At 33.1% G+C, this 18,394-nt stretch overlaps 1 long non-coding RNA gene across 1 annotated transcript; it reads right to left on the minus strand.

The window, feature by feature from the left end:
• Positions 1 to 996: 996 nt before the first annotated feature.
• LOC133181369 (uncharacterized) lies at positions 997 to 3,091 on the minus strand. Its single transcript, XR_009720464.1, has 4 exons — positions 2,916 to 3,091; positions 2,724 to 2,791; positions 2,476 to 2,594; positions 997 to 1,146 (listed from the first exon to the last, which is right to left on the minus strand). It is a non-coding gene; the product is annotated as an uncharacterized LOC133181369 (long non-coding RNA).
• Between the last annotated feature and the right edge of the window lie 15,303 nt (positions 3,092 to 18,394).

Genomic DNA, 18,394 nt, shown 5'->3' on the forward strand with positions numbered 1-18,394 from the left:
TTCCTGATGCAAGCAGTTCCTCCACCATCCTTGGTAACATTGGCACCAAGGTAAGTAAAGCTGTCCACCATATTTCTTTCCATGGAACCCATATTCTTTCCAACAATTCCCATTTGAGTCATATTGGTGTGCAATATGCCAATGTCTCCTCACAAGGCCCCTATATCTTGAACAAGGCTATCTACCCTGCTGTTAACCTCATCGAAGTCACCCTGGACTTGGGAAATATTTTCTTGAATTTATTTCCCCTTGAATGTGGTCAACAACCCCCTCCAGGAAAGTATGTCATTCCTGGATCAGGAAATGAAACTACTGGAAACTGTGTCTCTACAGACTTATCAAAATCAGCCATCAATAGCAACAGTCTCCTCCCCAAACTGGGTGACAATATCAGGAGCACCCTCCCCCGGGGGCATTGTGTGCTACACTCAGCTGGAGCAAACGTCAAGCTTAAAGAAGGCAGGACTTCCTGCGGACTGTGTCCCCTAGCCATTTCCCCCAACCGGAGTGACCCAGTCTATACTAGGCCCCAAAGTCCCCCTCCCCAAACAATAGGAAATGAAATAACAGTCCATCTCAATCAACAACCCACAAAAGGGCAAAATATAAATTTACATGTAGTGGCTAACCTGCTTAACTACAAACACAAGTATAACCATACGTACAAAAGTAAATAAAATAAATACTGCTATCTTACATCTTGGAAATAATCCAAGATAGCAACAGGCATTAACATGTGCAGGCAAAGCTTACTGACCCCACTGTCAAACTAAACTACCTGCTTGCAGTGCTTATAATGTATTTCTATAATAACTATAATACCAATATGCAGTGATGGCAGAAACAGAGAAACACTATAGTAAAATAATCTGCATCTGACAATATAAAGTACAATACTAGACAATAATGCAGCTGACAGAAACATGCACGTCTGTCCTAGTCAGCAGCAGAAAAAGCTGTACACTTCACAGCAGGTACATATCAATGTACTTTATGTTGGTTGCAGGGAAATTCATGCCTAGTACCTCCAGGATAACTAATGTTAATTAGGAATACAGCTCACCTTACGTCTGGTAAGCAAACCTTTACCAGTTCTCTCTCTGTCAATTGGTCTAGTGCTTCTGATCGGCCTTGCTTCTCTACATCCTATCAAATGAAAGTCAAGAGGTCAAAGTGTAACCCAGTTAAGACCCTATCAGAGATGTTTCTGAATATGAAACAAATCTAAAAATTAGTATGAAACAAATTTGATTCTGATATATCTTAATTTGAAAACTTAAAAAAATAATACATAATTTTCAAGTAATACATTGAGAATATGATGAGTGTATTTTTCTCGTGGTATATGTTTACCTATACTGTAGAATTAATTATTGTATAATTTCAATACGAGCACTAGTAGCTGCTCCCAAAATAAAATTTTTCGCTCTTATTTTAACTTGGTTGAAATACATGTTCTCACTATTTGACATCTACGAGTCATCTCGCTGCATTTAGTACTCATGTAAAATTAGGGCTGAGGTGATACAACTTTTTCTATTTCAATTCGTATCACAATATTTGAGCCATGATACAATATGTATCATGATATTTTGAACTGGATATAAAATGTCCTTTTTGTATTGAAATGGACAAAACATTTCTTCACAAATAAGAATAATTTATTTATCTGTTGTAAAACAAAATCATTTTACACATGTGGTGTTAATTATTATGTATTTCATATTTATGTCTATATTAAGCATATTTATTTCATACATTAAACCCAAAATGTTAAGTAAGCAAAGGAAATGCGAGTTACAATTTTTTTTGTTGCAATATTTCAATATTTCTACATCTGTGTCGATATGGGTATTGTCTTCACATAGAAAAGATATTATCGATATCTCAATGTATTGTCCCAACTCTATAAAAAAAAATAAGGAATCTACAGTAACCTGCACAATGGTTGACAATTAAGTTCATTTTTGCTTACTGTACTGCATAAAATTTAACGACTGAAAATCAGAAGGGGGGTCTGGACATGGGAAATCATATTTATTTTATATATTTTTAAAATTAAGTCTATTACTACATCAGAAAAATTCTTAAAGTTTTTGACTGTTTAATAATTTTATCTGAATTCATTTCTCTGTAGTAATTTTGAGAAGCAGAAAAGGAAATATTTTCATATGCTACCACCTGCCAAAAATTACAATAATCATGCAAGATTTCAAATTCAGCTTATCATTTCTATTTATAGATGTAGATCGAATTATGAGGAGGACAGAAAAATATGATCTTTAAAATCTTTTCTCTCTAAATATATACAACATGTAAATATACTTCGAATGATTTACTTAGAAACCAGGCAAGAATCCCTCCTTAACAGAGAATGTGGAAAGATTATTTTGCAAAGGTACAAAAACTTTATTAAATGAATTCGAAAGAGCAATATTAATTGATCCAGTGTAAGAGATGGAGTTAATGCCTTACCTTTTCGTAACTTTTGGGTTAGCCAAAATCTATCCTTCTCTTGGTATTCTTGCTGGCAGGTGATGCACTCTTCTTAACCTAAGGGTACTACGGGTAGTGGGGTACAGCTGTCATCAATTCTGTAAAATAAAGCTATAAGATCAAAATAAGATCAAAAGAGGTCCCAATATTAATGTAGATGTGAAGTGTGGATGAGCTTAAGAAATGGAGGTCAGTACAAGGAAGTGGGTTCATTTTTGGTATCTTACCCCATTTACCATGGTTGGCTGCAGTTGATTCCCCTTTCTGGACTCTTCTTGACGAGAGATGTTCTTCTCTACAATGAGATTAAGACTTGTGTACCTTTTATTCTATAGCTTCTATCAAAGAGAGTCAATCAAGAGGTCAAACGAGTGCTTCCTTTCATTAAGAAGAAAAAGAACACAAAATGAAAAGTTCACCTTCTTGCTATTTTTTCCAATGTTGGTCCACTGGTATTGTGAATACCCTGTATCCTAATTCTCGCAATTGTCTCCTCTTCCTCGTTTGGTTGGCCATCCCTCCTGAGAGCCTGTCACAGATAGAAACTCAGACACAAGATTAGTACCATTCAAAATAACTGACAAAAAATGACAAGAAAATTCCTATAAAAGTATTATTACAAAAACATCATGTGAAGATTACATTTAAGTGAATGGATGAAAAACATTAATAAAAGGAATGTGCAATTAAAGAAACTTAAGTTAACTTACTCAAAATAAACATTGAATTCATCATTTCACAATATAGGGTATAAACTGAAACAAATGAAACACTCATCATAGTCTGCAGCTCCTGATGGACTGGATAGTCTCATCACCTGACAAATACTAGAAAACCGTTTGTTAATCACCCCACCCCACCCCAACCCTATACTAAGTGCACTCACATGAGCTAGCGTCATGGATAATTAAGAATTTTGATTCATGAAACTTTAAGTGAAATATGGGGATTTAAATTTTGACTTTAAAAGGTCATGATTGTAAATCAAGTCCAACCGTTGTGCATAATTTGAAAACTGCAAGATTTCTAAGATATCTTTAGAGAACCATTGGATGTAGAATAGCAGAAAACTAAATGACCTCTGACTTTAGATCAGTTAACATTTATAATTTTAAATTTAAAAAGGAAAAAGGTAGATCTTTATGATGAAGATATCATATGATTCATGCATTTTAATCTGAAAAAAAAATTCTTATTTATAATCTAATCTGATGTCAGGTCTGTATGTTAACCAAGATGTTGTATCGTCAAGATATGTTGTTCAGTCACTGTATAAAGAGCACACTGCTGCATATAATTATATACATTACATAAACATATACAAACATAACTTGCACAAATATTACCCACACATGAATGTACACCTGTCATACACATGCACTTATTCATAACCACACACATTATACTACTACTACATACAACAAGCATAACCCACCATATTTTTTTTTTGTATTTTTTTTTTTTTTTTTTTTTTTTTTTGTATTTTTTTTTTTGTATTTTTTTTTTTTTTATTTTTGTATTTTTTTGTATTTTTTTTTTTTTTTTTGTATTTTTTTTTTTTTTTTTTTTTTTTTTTGTACAATGAAGACTTTTAGAAGTCTCTGACTGTGGCTTAAGCTCTACTGGTTTAATGAAGGAAGCTAAAGGAAAGTACTTTATTGGGCTTAAACTATGGCAATATCAATTTACAATATCAAAATCAATTTAGTAATGATCCATGGATAAATCTCTTTATGTGGCAAGTTTTCTTGATATCATTTCAACACTGTCAGTCAAAATCCCAAAACGACACTGAAGCTTAATTATAAACTTTGTTGCCTACTTGTAGTTTATTAAAATTAACTGAAATCAATCCAAACTTGTAGGGATTAAATCCAAAACTGACACTGAATCTTAATAACAAATTTTGTTATTTTACAGATCAACATACAAACAATTACATGTACATAACAGATAAACACAGATGGACTGACGACATAACCTTACCATCACATGATCTTTTTTCGTCTTTGACCAGTAGAGCTACAAGCTCATCATCAGTTAAGTGGCAATGATCATGTACAAGACAAGAAACCACTTACTGTACATCTAGCAGGCTGAGGTGAATTGAGGCGAGGCGAGGGTTGTGGCAGACAAACATACAGAATAGTGTGTGCAGACGAGACATTTAAACAATATACAATCTCTAAATGCAACATACAAAATAGCAAAGGAAACGTGACATGATACAATGCAAATACTGTATATTTCTGTATAAAAAAAATTATATACCAAAATATAGAGCGTACACCAACAATAAATTCTGTCTCTTTTCTGAGTAATCACACCTAAAATGTAGGTTGAATACAATTAATCTATCAAATGTATGCAGCAGATGCAACATTGAGACAGCATGCATGCAAGTGTGGTCTGTAAGTGACTAACATCAGACTTGTCATCAGATTCGGCATAGTGACTATAATGTCAGACTCATTGTCAGACTCATCATCAGACTCAGCATCCAAAGAAGCATCTATACAAGTTTTGATCAGAACAATAACCTAACTGCTAAGAATAAACAGAGCCACTGAAGCAAGAAATATAGGTCAGATGCAGCAGCATAATATACAAATTTGGTTTGATTACAGCATTAAAGGAAGCATCCATGGAAGCATCAAGTACAAATTGGTTTGAATAACACAACAGTAGAAGCATCATATACAAATTTGATTTGGATAACTGACTTGTAAAAATGCTGAGAACAAATAAGATAACCTTACAAAGTACTAAAGCATAAGATATAGTTCAAATGCAGCAGGAAGAGCATCCTCCTCTAATGTTTGATCTGAATACAGGAAAAATAATGGACAGACAGCTATAGTGATTGTAACTTAATACAATAATACTTCAAGTGTTGAAAGATCCAGAAATTTTCAAAATCAATCATTGCTTCTAATTGAAGTCTTAAGACCGGAACGATCTGTATTTTAAAGAAGTAATTTTTACTTTTTTGAATGTTGAGTTTTTGAGGAAAGTAAATGTACTAACTTGTTAACAAAGAAGAATCAGATATGCGGACGCGTTCCTTCAAACAAGCTACCGTTCTTGGTTTCATGTTTTGATCATTTTAGGTATATGAATCAGGCAAACTGTACTTCGGAAAGCTTTTAAATCTCTAAGCGACAATCGATTACGAAATATCAAATTAATGAACGGAAATAGCAAGCCGTATCAACAATCAATTATCAGCAACAATTGTTTCATCTATAACATAATACAATGATGTATTAGTACAACAAAGCAATGCAATCACAGACCCCCAAAATAGTCTGGTATCTCAGGAATGGAGCCTAAGCATAAAGGAGACCCATCGTGTAATAAATCACTTAACTTTACAGCTATCTTAATCCCAACCCAGAGAAATTAACACTATAAAAAATAAACCTGTAATCGTGAGAGAGAAATAAATGCTCATTGAATTTTTCATAAATTAAACTCCATTATAAAAAAAGAGGGGGACTGAAATTCAAGTATTATAGTTAACAATTATAACGTCCTAAATTTATTATATTAAATCCAATGAAATGAAATAAATTGATTTCAGTTAAAAAATGATAATTATAATAGCCCTGAAATTATAACTTAACTTGCAACCCCAAAGAAAAAAAAGAGAAGTCCCACTTGGTCAGATTATTTACATGTACAGGAAACCCACATTTAGATACACAAACATATACAATATCATACATTACAAAACAATAAATGACTTTATACATCAAATAGAAACATCTCAAGGACAGATCCCAATATTACAGGTAAATGAATTTAAGGAAAATGAAATGGAAACCCGGCCAATTCAAATTAAAAATTTAACAATATAACAGTTTAATTTCACAACCAAAAGAAAAAAACATTTCTGAGGAGTTAACAAGAGGACAAAATGAAATTTAAACTGAAAAATTAACCTCAATGTGGAAATGAGAATAAAATAATTGCACCAGCTGGTCTATATAATAGTATGTGCACAAGTTAATTAAGATATTTAAGATATTTATAAACCACACTCATATGAAAATATAACAAGAAATATCTTTTGGAATCAATACAATTATAAAGGAGACAATATGCTGAAATAAAGAAAGAAAACTGCATTTACTAAATTTATCTAAAATTATCAATCTAAATTTAAGTCCTATTTAATCAAAAATTCACTTACAGAGACACCTTGAGATGCACTTAACAGTAAAATAAATTAAGGTAGAAAATAGATATACCCTAATTAACAATGAAACTCCTAAATTTAGAATGACTGAAATCTTGTTCCATTTGCACTGTTGTAGAAGGAAGAGAATTAATCTCGATAAATTAATTAAATTAATCAAAATTGAAACTATTAAATTTACCAATTTTAAATTCAATAAGACCATGAGACTTTTTCTCTCATAAATGACAATGTCTAAATAACGGTGTGTGCTTGAGTTGAGATATTTAGACAAAGCACCCACGAGAGAAAAAAATTAATGCCTACTATTTTTTAAGAAAGAATTAACCTAGGCTGAATTCACATATTATTAAAAGCTACTGATGATTTGAAATGAAAGGAAACAAAATGGTTCATAAATTTATAAAGTAATCCTAACTTTAATAATGAGAATTTTAGGACAATGAAATGTCAGACAAATTAGATAAATTCATTAACTATCAAAAGAAAACCCAAATTATACATTTTACTTTACCAGCTGGTGAAAAGAGGGAGAAATTAAGAAAAGATAATCAAGTTTCACAACAATTAACCAAATATCATAAAGTTTATCACTCCCAGGACTGCCAAGATATATATATACCAAAAAAATCAGTGCATTGCCAAGTACAAAATATGAATACAAAGTGTCAAAAAAACTCATCATGCACACACAGAATACAATGGAAATGGAGAGAATTTAAGTAGGAAAAGTGAACTAATTCAATAATAATTAGAGAGATGGATTTTAGAATTTACATAACCTCTAGTTAATAATTTTAAGGAAAATTTGAGCCTAACTGTAGATTTACCACTTGAAAAATTGAAATTAAAGAAAGAGAAAATACTCTAGTAAGTTAAATCTTATTTTCATAAGCTTAATCAACAAGAAACTAAATTAAATCCTTTCTTACCAACTAAATCAATATGCTACTAAATTATATCTTAAATTACTCCCTATCTATCAAAGAAATCAATACTCTACTAAATTAAATCCTGTTTATCACTAAATCTTTATTTCTAATAAATCAAATCCTATCTATCAACTAAATCAATACACTAATAAATTAAATCCTTTTTTATCAACTAAATCAATACTTGAGCTACTAAATCAAATTCTATTTATCAACTAAGTCAAGAAAAGGGGAATTAGAGAAAATGAAAGGTCAATGAAAACTAATACCTAAGCCTAACGAAAAGTGTGCTTGTGTTCCCTTATTTAGTGCATTAGTTAATAGAAAAATTTAACCTAATTCTCAAATTGTTAATCTGATTTCAGGAAAAGTAAAATTCAATCTTTATTTTAGAGGAGAAAATTTTTAGACTTCATTAATTTCTTATGGTTTAATTTAACCTTACAAATATTAAAACCTTATTTTAGTTTCATCGCAAGATCTTATAAAACAGTAATCAAAGAATAAACTTGAGGCATTTATCAACTTAAACAAATATTAGTTACTCTCATGACTGACAACGTCTAAATAATGGTGTGTGCTTGCATTGAGATATTTAGATGCAGCATCCACGAGAAAATATAGCAAAATTTTAACACAAATTTGTAGTCTTAAGATACTAAATTTAAAGAAAAGGGAAGAAAATTTAACTCTATTTATCAAAATATACAAATTTTTCATTATAAATTTTTTTAAAAAAAACCCAAAATTATTTAAATTTAATCTAGTTTAAACCTTGATAAAATAAAATTACAGAACAGGGGGAAGAAATTTAAATGCTAACTTTACTTTTACCACTTGAAAAGTTGAAATTAAAGAGAAGAAAATTAAAGGAACATACCCTAGTAATTTAAATGACATTCATCAACTAAGTCAATATGCTACTGAATTAAATCCTATTTATCAACTAAATCAATAATTTACTGAAATCATATTCATTAACTAAATCAATAATCTACTAAATTAAATCCTTTTTATCAACTATACCAATACTCTATTATAAATCCTGTTTATCAACTAAAGCAATACCCTACTATGTTCAAATCTATTTAACCACTAAATCCATACTCTACTAAATCAAATCCTATTTATAAACAAATTAATACTCTACTTTATTAAATTCTTTTCATCAACTTAGTCAAGAAAATTTACTGAGTCAAGAAAAGGGAAAGAGAAAATGAAACTTCAATGAAAACTAACTTAAGTTACTTATGCCTAAAGAAAGGTGCATGCTTGTGTTTGCCTAATTAAATTAGCAAATAGGAAAATCTAACCTTATCCTCAGGTTGTTCTTTTGATTTTAGAAAAAAAATGCAAATTCAATCTTTATTTCGGAAGCAGAAAATTTTTCAACTAAATTAACGTCTTAAAGTTTAATTTAATCCTACATAGAATTAAACCTTATTTTAGTTTTACCCTAAATCTTTTAAACAGAAATTAAACCTTATTTTAATTTTACCCTAAATCTTTTAAACAGAAATTAAAGAAAAGAAGAAACTTGAGACATTTATCAATTGAAACAAACATTAGTTACTCTCATGACTGACAACGTCTAAATAACGGTGTGTGCTTGCATTGAGATATTTAGACGCAGCATCCACGAGAAAATAAATAGGAAAATTTTAACACAAATTTATAGTTTTCAGATACTAAATTTAAAGAAAAGAGAAGAAAATTAAACCCTATCAAAACACAAATGATTAATTTTATTTAAAAAAAATAAAATTTATTAAATTTAATCTAGTTTTAACCTTGAGAAATTAAATTTACAGAACAAGGGAAGAAAATTTAACCCTATTTATAAATGAAAAAAGACAACTCAGGAAAGAAAAAGAGAAAAATGTAACCCTTACCAACCAGGGAAGAAAGGGAAAACAACCCCAGTAAGCAGAGGAACATCTACCACTCTAAATAAATGTTCTACCACATCTGCCACGGTGAAGCCTCGCCTCGCTGGTGGTGGCTGAACCAGAGGGATCTCTGTCATCGGTGACCCGCAGCTAGAAAGCTGAGGACGACCCTCAACAACCTGGGAAGACGGCAGTTCCATCTCCTCAGTCTGTCCAACCTCATCCTCAACTGGAGCCTGAGCAGACAGAGGAGATGGCAATGCCATCTCCACAGTCTCCTCAGGTTCTGGCCAAGGAAGAGCCAGAACAGGCTCAGGGGATGGCAGACACACTTCCTCAGGCTGTACAAGCTCTACCTCAGGGTCAGCAATCACACACAGTGGAGATGACACAGTCACTTCTACAGTCTGTTCAAGCTTCTCCTGAGGCAGCTCTTGCACAGGCTCAGGAAGTGGCAGTGCCACCTCCTCAGGCTGCTGAAGAGCATCTTCAGCCCTCAACGTCTGCTTCACTCTGGTCCTCTTCACCTAAAAGAGAAAAGAGACCATGTTAAAAACAGGAATGAAAATGGTTTAACTTTTTTTATACAATAATAGCAAAGTGAAATACATGTATAACAAGACTTGAACACTTTTGAGTTCTCCTACGCAAAGGGATGGGTGTGGGTGTTGGGGGGGGGGGGGGGTGTTAAGGACACACGCAACATACCTTACCTACTGATAATTTTTTGAGGTATTCTTAATTTAAGATTATAGTGCCATCAGATGTTCGTAGACAAAAAATCTGCATGCAGTATTTACCAGGGGTTTTGAAAACATAACAATTGATGCAAATTCTTGTATAATTCAAAGAAAAATACACAAAATTACTAAACATATATTCTAGATGTTTTGTTTATCCAAACTTGTTTTAGAAGAAGGGTGCAATAGCATATATAGATATTAAAATGTAGCACACAGTTCCTTTAAGTATTGGAACTCTTCAACTCCAGGGAAAAAGACAATAAAGTTCAAACTACGTTGCATATGTCCTTAAGTATTTAATAGACTCATCATATAAAATTACTCCAATACATAAGAGCCTGACTTGTAGCTTTTTAAAAGTCCTTTAGTAAATATGTTAGCCTACTGTGATGAAAAAAGAAGAGATTCAGACCTCAAAAGCAATTGCATTGTGTGAAGTGGCATGCACTCTGATTTTCAAAGATTGTAAATATGGTCTCTAATGACCACTGCAATAACTAGTAAATTGAGAGTCAGAGAAGGCCCCAATGTTAAAGGACATAAATATACTTTCAGGCATATATACATCAGATGAAGGGGTCCCCTTAATTTTATAAAAAGCCTTCCTCTTAAAGAGAAATACTTCTGTGCGGAATTTAAAAAAAATTACATTGAAAACTATATACAGTTCAAACTTCGTCAATTCGAAGCTGATGGGGCCGAGAAAAAACTTTGAGATATCTGAGGATTTGAGAAATTGAGGGTAAAATACTACAAGTGGTTGGGACTTCCAGATCATTTTGACATATCCATGGTATTCAAGATATCGGAGTTAAAGAAACCAAAGTTCAACTGTATTTGAGTTACCTCATCACAACAGAAGTTTTATGGATAACCATTTAAAATTTTATACTACAGATATACACTAAAACATGGTTATAGCGAACACTCTTATAATGAATTGACGCTTATAGCGAAGTGATTTTCATTCCCTGTAACTTTAAAATATATTGTAAACTTAACAAATACAATGAATTATGCTTATAACAAAGCAAAATCGTCCGTCCCTGGCACTTCGTTATAAGTGTGTTTTATCGTACATAGTTATATGATTATAAACTCTATAGGTGTCTTGTTCTTAGAGCAAGGTATTAACGTTCAAAAATTGAAAACATTTCATTAACAAGAGACACATGGCCCACATTGCTCACCTGAGCACACTGTCTAGGAAAAAAGCAGAAATCAGTTCAGTATTGAAAAGTTTATTGGGGACAAACTTGAATTTACTATCTCAGGATGCTTCTTAATATCAATATTACTAATCATGGCTTTGCTGGACATGAACAGAAGAATTCTAAAGATTTTTTCTTATGTATTCTTATTTCTTATGTAAAACTCTGATCGCCCATTGTGGCCCCACCCTACCCACCCTAAATTTGAACAAATTTGAAACTACCTAAGGATGCTTCTATAATACTATGACTAATCATGGCTTTGCTGTTCTTGAGCAGAGGATTTTTTCAAGATGATTCCTATATATTCTTATATAAAACTTTGACCCTCTGTTATGCACCCCTCTAACCCCTGAGGATCATAATTTGAACAAGAGGCCCAGGGGGCACATCGCTCACCTGAGTACTGTGGCTAGGAAAAAAAGCAAAAATTCAGTTTAGTATTGAAAAGCTTAAGTGCATCAGATAAGTGGTCCCAACCCACCCCTAAAAGGGAGTGGGGGCATGATTTGAACAAAATTAGATCTACACTAACTCAGGATGCTTACATAATTTTTTTGACTAACTGTGACTTTTTTCTCTACAAGTTTGAACTTTTATTGTGGGCCCACCCTACCCCTGGAGGTCATGAATTGAATAAACTTGAATCTACACCACCTGAGGATGCTTCCATATAAATATGACAAACAGTGGTTTTGCTGTTCTTGAGAAGATTTTTAAAGATTTTTCCTATACATTCCTATGTAAAACTTTCATCGTTTATTGTGGCCCTACCCTTACCCCAGGGGTCATGATTTGAACAAACTTGAACTACACCACCTGAGGATGCTTCCACATAAATATGACCAATTATACCTTTGCTGTTCTTAAGAAGAAGATTTTTGAAGATTTTTTCTATATACTTTATGAAATCTTTGATCATCCATTGTGGCCCCATGATGCCCCCATCCTACCCCTGGGAGTCATGATTTGAACAAATTTGAATCTACAACACCTGAGGATGCTTCAATATAAATATTATAAATTATTGCTTTGCTGTTCTTTAGAAGAAGATTTTTCCTATATACACCTATGTTAAACTTTGATTGTCCATTGTGGCCCCACCCTACCCCGGGGGGGGGGGGGGGGGGTCATGATTTGAACAAACTTGAACCCACATAACCTCAGGACGCTTCAATATAAATATTACCAATCATTGCTTTGCTGTCCTTGAGAAGGTTTTTCATATATACACCTATGTTAAACTTTGATCATCCATTGTGGCCCCACCCTATGCCTGGGGGTCATGATTTGAACAAACTTGAATCTACACCACCTGAGGATGCTTCCATATAAATATGACCAATCATAGCTTTGCTGTTCTTGAGAAGAAGATTTTTGAAGATTTTTCCTATATATTACTATGCATAACTTTGAATGTCCATTGTGGCCCCGCCCTACCCCCGGGGGTCATGATCTGAACAAACTTGAATAGAGGTCTACACTATCTGACAATAATTTCACATGAGTTTCATCTTTACTGGCCCATTGGTTCTTGAGAAGAAGATTTTTCAATAATGCCATTAATTTTTTGCTATTTCGTAATTATCTCCCCTTGGAGGAGGGTGTGGCCCTTCATTTGAACAAACTTGAATTTCCTTTACCCAAGGATACTTTGTGCCAAGTTTGATTGAAATTGGCCCAGTAGTTCTTGAGGAGAAGATGAAAATGTGAAATGTTTATGACAACGACGACAGACAACAAACAAATTTCGATCAGAAAAGCTCACTTGAGCCTTCGGCTCAGGTGAGCTAAAAAAAAACTTGATTCTATAATATTTAAGGTTGCTTCTGTATAAATAACTAATAATATGATATGAAAAAACTTGATCTAGAGTACGTAATGAAGCTTTCATCTTTTCTTAGCCAGTAAATCTTGAAAAAAGATTTTTAAAAGATGCCACTATATTTTCACAAATTCTTAATTATCTCCCCTTGAAAGATCCTGTGAACAAACTTAAATGAAGTTTGGTTGAAATTGGCCCAGTGGCTCTGGAGAAGAAAACACTACTGTAATGATTTTCCCCTTAGATTCCAAAAAATCCCCTGACGTTCCCCTGTCTGTCCCTGACATTTTCCTGTCTCCCCCTGACTTTCTCCTATGATCCCCTGTCGTTGTCCCTGACTACCCTGTCTACTCCCTGACGTCCCCTGACTTTGCCCATGTTATCACTGTCTACCCCCTGATGTCCCCTGACATTCCCTGACGTCCCTGTCAACTCCCTGATGTCCCCTGACTAAGTCCCTGACCACCCTGCCAAACCCCTGTCATCCCCTGACATTCATTTTGACCAGGAAAAAGGGTTAAAAAATGTTTTTGTTGCTATTTACTTGTGAGAAAATCGATACCTTACTCTTAGCAATTTTCAAGTTTTGTGAAAATGTAGATGTAATAATTAGTTTTTCTATTTGAAATGCTTTAGCAAATTCTTTCAAAATATTATTTTATTGATTGTATGGTAACTTTTCAGATAAATCTTAATGAGAATAAATGCCGTTACTTAAAAAAAAAAATTACTAATTTATTGCGTCTTGTGTAGCACGAATGGCATGTAAATATATTTTTATTCATTATTTATCTAATTATATTTTTATTCATTATTTATCTATTTATTTATCTATGTATTAATTTTTTGTTGATTTTATTAATTCATGTATCTGTTTATTTATTAATTTGTCTGCTTATTTATTTATTCTTTTCTTTTCATTTATATATTTATTTTTGTATTCAATCTATCTATTTAATTTATTTTTACTTACGCACAATCTGAATCTGGAATTTGTTTTATTGTTCCCTTTTACTTTGGTAAAAAAAAAATTTCCTCAAAAACTTGTCACGGTTGTGAAAGAAATAACACTTGCAGAGTGGATACGGTCGTGCTGCCACAGAATAAACTGTGTATAGTGGTCAGTCAAAAGAACAATAGGTGTCTGGTCTGTGTACCCAGAGTCACTGGTCAACTATCAACAGCTCGGAACTACTCTCACAACCGTGACAGTTTTTGAGGAACATTTTCTTTTTCTTTTTTTTTACCAAAGTAAAAGAAGCATTTAAACAAATTCCGAATTCAGATTGTGTGTAATAAGACAATCATTTTGATACCCATCATGAAATTAAAAGAATTAAAAGAAATGTAAATATGCTTAAAAGATACTTTGAAGCATATTTTGTTTTACCTTACGACTGTTTATGCGAAACTCACAAATAAATTGAATAAAATAGAATTAATAATTAATTAAAATAAAATGAATTAAAAACTAAATAAATATACAACATTAATCATTTAATTAATAATTCAATAAGGAAAATATATCTAAAAAGAAATATATGAATAGATTAAATTAATAAATTAGTCAATAAATAAATAAAACAAATAAATAAATAAATACATGTGGATATATAGATTAACATATAAATAAATATAGTTATATTTACTTGCCATTCATGACAAGACGCAATAAATTTGTAATTCATTCTTTTCAAAGTAACTGGCGTTTATTCTCCTTAAAACTTATCTAAAAGCTACATGTACTAAACTAAAACAATCAAATACAATCATATTAAGAAATAAATTACTAAACATATTCAAAAAAATAACAATTTACTAGATATATATTTTCACAAAACTTAAGAATTGCCAAGAGTAACGTATTTCTCACAAGTAAATAGAAACAAAAACATTTTTTAACCCTTTTTCCTGGTCAAAATGAATGTCAGGGGACGACAGGGGTTTGGCAGGGTGGTCAGGGACTTAGTCAGGGGACATCAGGGAGTTGACAGGGACGTCAGGGAATGTCAGGGGACATCAGGGGGTAGACAGTGATAACAGGGGCAAAGTCAGGGGACGTCAGGGAGTAGACAGGGTAGTCAGGGACAACGACAGGGGATCATAGGAGAAAGTCAGGGGGAGACAGGAAAATGTCAGGGACAGACAGGGGAACGTCAGGGGATTTTTTGGAATCTAAGGGGAAAATCATTACAGTAGTGAAATGAAATTGTAAAAATTTTAAGATGACGACAATGAAAGACAACAGACAAATTTTGACCAGAAAATCTCACTTGAGCCTTTGGCTCAGGTGAGCTAAAAACTGTTTGAGTAGCCAAATCATAACAAAAGTGGTGATGGACAGACGGATGGTTGGACAAGCAAGTGTAGATGGACCTAAATGGACAGAGAAATAGATTATGTGATTCTTATACTGGGTTCCTGCATTTTCATGCAGGACCCTAATTAAATACAACTGCAGTGATATAGACCAAAGCAACATTTACATATAATTATGCAGAAGTCAACAAGAAGTCTGTGAGCGAGATCTCACTAGTAATACCCATGCTTTGATGTGTAAAACTCTTTTGTGAATATACACTCTGATGTGAATATACCCCCTCATTATGAGGGGGTATCAATAATTGACACTGAATTGATACAAAAATGAATCCCACCATATGGCATGCCTAACAAAGAATGAGCTGAAATTTCAAGCATCTGTGATGAGTAGTTGCTGACAAAACTGTGATGAAAATTTAGTATGGACAGATGCACAGATAAACAGCAAGTTAACATCAGATTTGAACAAAAATTAATCCCACCATGTGGCATGCCTAAACAAAGAGTGTGCTAAAATTTCAAGCATCTGCAATGAGTAGTTGCTGAGAAAACTGTGATGAAAATTTCTTATGGACATACAGACAGAAAGAGGGTAAAACAGTATACTCTCCTTTGGAGCGAGGGTATAATGATCATCAAAGACACAATGTGTTTTCAATATATGACCAACTAAGCCACATCACCCTGGGGGCCTCAACCATAGGCATAGGCCCCATAAATTTCACATTTACTTTAATAAATAGCTAAGATTCAATTTATAATGAAAGAAAAAGTGAGCAAGCTCACATACCCCACGCTCCCCCAAAACTCAACAATGCAACACATAATGAATGGCATAGTGCATCTTAAATACACAGTATAATAATTCAAAAAGGGGCATTGGGCCAAACAAAAAAATATGTGTGGTTCCGATTACACTTCCAAAAAAATTAGGGTAGGTAGGTAGGGATTTTTTTTTTCTTTTTTTTTTAAACAAAATGATTTTCTTAATTTTTTCTAAATAATACCTATCACTGCTTTGCAAATAGCATTTAGATGTGGTGTGATAATATACTAGTCAATATTGGTAGGGGACACCTACATGCTAGCTTGCTTTGGATTTAACACTATTAAACACTTGCACTATGTTTTGCAAGGAGGCCGTCATTGCTGAAACTAAAACTTACACTGGAGCCATTGATGGAAATTGGGGAAAATTCTGGAAAAAATTTGAAAATTGCCAAAAAAAAGTTTAGGGTTGGGGGTATAAAATAGGGAAGGTCGGGTAACCGGAACCACACATATTTTTTTATTTGGCCTTACTTGCAAAAAATCATCACATCAAAACTTCTTGCATATAAGGACATTCAAATCTTTGTATGTTACAAATTTAACTGGGCTGAAGTTTCTAGATAAATAATGGAATCAAAATTTCTTGGTAATATACAAATCTATACATTATGTCTGAAATACCTACAAAGTTTCAGGAAATTCAGTGCAGGAGTTATGCTGACAAACTGTTATTTAAATTCCTCAGTGATTTTGATTTGTTAACGAGTGTAAGTCCATGTCCAACACATGACAATTTACACATTTAAATAATTGATGGAAACAAAATTATGATGTAGTCATATGAATTTGTTTATAAACTGTACTTATGAAATTATTTAAGCCAAAGCATCAATTTGAGAGGGGGGGGGGGGGGGGGGTTGAGAACTATCTAAGATTTTGTGTGTGTGTGTGTGTGTGTTAAATCATTAATATTTTGATCTCAAAATCAATAGGGTTCTTTTAAGGTTATAAAATATTTCATATAAAATTTCATTACAAAAGCTGATTCCAGTGGATTTCCTTATTACCTAGCTGGAAAGTATCTTCAATAATAGGCAAAACTCTAAAGTCAAAAATAATGGAATCGGAATTTCCTGGTAATTTGCACATCTACACACTGTGTCCTAATTATCTGCAGAGTTTGACCAAATTCTGTGCAGCGGTTTATGAGGAGTTGCGCTGACAAACTCTTCATCTCTATATTCAAGATATGGCCAAAAATCTAAGTTGAAAAGTGCCGAAATTCCCAGAAAAATAACGGAATCGGAATTTCCTGGTAATATGCACATCTACACATTGTGTCCTAAATATCTGTAAAGTTTGGTGAAATTCTGTGCAGCGGTTTATGAGGAGTTGCGCTGACAAACTCTTCATCTCTATATTCAATGTGGCCAAAAACCAAAAATGAATAGTGTCAAAATTCTCAGAAAAAATAAGGGAATCAGAATTTCCTGGTAATATGTACATCTACACATTGTGTCCTAAATATCTGCAAAGTTTGGTGAAATTCTGTGCAGCAGTTTATGAGGAATTGCGCTGACAAACTCTTCATCTCTATATTCAAGATATGGCCAAAAATCTAAGTTGAAAAGTGCCGAAATTCCAGAAAAAATAAAGGAATCGAAATTTCCTGGTAATATGCACATCTACACATTGTGTCCTAAATATCTGCAAAGTTTGACCAAATTCTGTGCAGCGGTTTATGAGGAGTTGCGCTGACAAAAAAAACAGGACTGACGGACTGACTGACTGACTGACACACTGGCTGACGGACGGGTCAAAAACATTATACCCCCCGCAACTTGTTGCGTGGGGTATAATTAGGCAAAGTTTCCTGTTAAATTCTTATGAACAGAAGATAATTTTCAGAGTTTAAGGAGATTTCAATATATGTCCAACTTTGCTCCACCCTGGGGGGGTTAAGCCATGGACCAAGAAGCCATGATTTTTACAGTCTTGACAATG

This window comes from Saccostrea echinata, unplaced genomic scaffold, assembly GCF_033153115.1.
Source record: "Saccostrea echinata isolate AGI-Se365-2 ecotype Australia unplaced genomic scaffold, CSIRO_AGI_Sech_v1 ptg000008l, whole genome shotgun sequence".
NCBI classification, from domain to species: Eukaryota; Metazoa; Mollusca; class Bivalvia; order Ostreida; family Ostreidae; genus Saccostrea; species Saccostrea echinata.